Below are 2,332 nucleotides of genomic sequence, written 5' to 3'. Positions count from 1 at the left end.
TACAGACAGCAATGTGGGGCCAATTAATTCAGATCCAAAGACAATTTGGGGGTAACAGAGGCTTTCTTCCATAATTTTGTGATGTACTTCTTTGGGAGAGGAAAATGGGGAAGGAAGAACATTCTTCTATTAAAATGGAGAGACTGAGACCTTGAGTGACAAATAATATCTTCACTAGGATGGTGTTTCTATGATGTGGTTCATGGTCGTCCTTTAGGAAGCTACAGCCTCCTGAGAACCATGTAAACAGAGTTCTATAACTACTGGCCGATCTCAGATGGTATTTTAAAAAGTATGTGCCATGCTCAACAGGCTAAGAAGATACTACCCATCATCATGACTCTTGTAGGATCATACAAGTTAATCAAAGAAGGGTAGAGCTTGATGACCTGGACAACTGCAGCCCGCACCTGGGATGTGTTGTAAGCAGCATTATCAAAGCAGCAGTTAAATTTAAATATCCATATCAAGATACAGTGGAGGTGAGCTTGCCAGCTTAACATCTTAATGGGGCAAGGTGACCAGAGTCTCCACATAGTTGACGGGGCAGAAGACTGACTGTCCATGAAGCCATCCCCTGTACCAGTGCTCATCAGTTTGGTTAGAGAGCATGATGATATTACCTTCTTTAAAACCCAATTCCCCTTCGTTTGCTGGTGCAAATTGTACAGAACTCAGCAGCAAGGCTGATCCCCTGGGGCTCCTGGGACTGTCCCTGTGGGAGAAGTTTTCAATGGGTTGAGTGCTATCTCCAGTTGGAAACCTGGCTCATTTGTGGTTTAAGCTGATATTCCACTGTAGGCTGAGATGAAGCTTATCTTATTCTTTCTTCCAGTCTGGGCATAATTTGCTGCAGGATCTGGACTGTCCATTTAAGGTACTCCAGCTGGTCTTGAAAGAGTGCAGAGAGCTGGCTCACATGCTAAACATGCTTGACTCAGAAACTTCTTGAGACTCATCAAATTTCTTTAAATTCTCACAGAGCTCTTCATTGGGAATTTTGCCTTGTTGTTTCTTCTTATAATCAAAGTCCAGGCTTCAACCTCTAACTTCTGTAGATGAATTTCCTTCAGCATTCTGTCATGAAGGTTCTGAAGGAGGTCAGTGAAGTTCCACTTCACTTCCATGTCCAAAAAGTCTTAAACCTCCAAGAGTTCTTGAATGGCTTCTCCCACCTTACCAAGTGTTGGGCCAAAGTTACAATCATCTCTAAGCTTTCCTCCAAACATGAGCATTACCTCTGCCAGCAGACCTTCTACCTGGGGATATCTTGTCTCCTTCTCCTGGCTGTAGATTTTTGACATGATGTGGATCATACTGAGTTTATCTCTGGAAGCTGGGTTGGCTTGAAAGTACAAAAAACAATTGTTGTTTTTTTTTTTTTTTTTTAAGATTTTATTCTTTTATTTGACAGAGAGAGAACACAAGTAGGCAGAGAGGCAGGCAGAGAGAGAGAGGGAAGCAGGCTCCCCGCTGAGCAGAGAGCCCAATGTAGGGCTCGATCCCAGGACCCTGAGATCATGACCTGAGCTAAAGGCAGAAGCTTAAGCCACTGAGCCACTTAGGCGCCCCTTGAAGGTACTCAATTGTTTTGGTAATTATTTCCATCACAGTCTTGATGGTGACTTCTACTTTCCTCTCTACCTCTTTGAAGTCATCATCTAGCTTGGCTCCTTCTTCTCATCCACTTTCTGAGTGGCTTTGCGGAATCGCGTCTTTAGCCTGGCCACTGACTACTGACAAAATATGGGGAAGACACATGGGTATGAACAACTATGGACATGGGTATGGGTGTAGTTGCCTTAAAGAAGCTGTGGAGGAGGTAGGTAGGAAGGCTGAGCAGAGTCCTGCCACTGCTAGTGCTCCCACCATAATTGGGGGCATGGGAGACATAGTGGTATGGGGCCTTAAATAATTTTAAATTTTAGAAAATTGTAACATTTTTGTATCTATTTTATGATATAAACTTATGCAGAAATTATCCAAATTTATATATGTACAGAAGTTCAATATTTGTTGAGTTTCCATCATTGTCTAGGAAATGAGTAACTTACATATAAGATCTTATTTAATCTTCATAATAATATGTGGTTGGTTGTAAGAAATAAGATTTATGAATGTACTAATTAAGGCTCTGAAAATTAAGTAACTTCTCCATGTCACAGGTAGAAAATGAAGAAACTAAGAAACAAGCCCAGGACTGTATGACTATAAATCCTGTTTTATTTTATTTGTCATTTATTTGTTTTATTTATTTATTTCATTTGTTTATTTATTGATAAGTCAATAACTTTTGCTTAAAAATTGCTGGAGAAGATATCTCATATCATAT

General features: G+C 40.6%; 1 pseudogene; it reads right to left on the bottom strand.

Annotated features, from left to right (window-relative positions):
* Positions 1-504: 504 nt before the first annotated feature.
* LOC116868216 lies at positions 505-1,727 on the bottom strand (annotated as a pseudogene).
* Positions 1,728-2,332: the final 605 nt, after the last annotated feature.

Source organism: Lontra canadensis, unplaced genomic scaffold, assembly GCF_010015895.1.
Source record: "Lontra canadensis isolate GAN:19392208 unplaced genomic scaffold, GSC_riverotter_1.0 scaffold14, whole genome shotgun sequence".
Taxonomy (NCBI): Eukaryota; Metazoa; Chordata; class Mammalia; order Carnivora; family Mustelidae; genus Lontra; species Lontra canadensis.
Note: the sequence above shows the minus strand (reverse complement) of the source record. Positions and strands in the feature narration are given on the sequence as shown.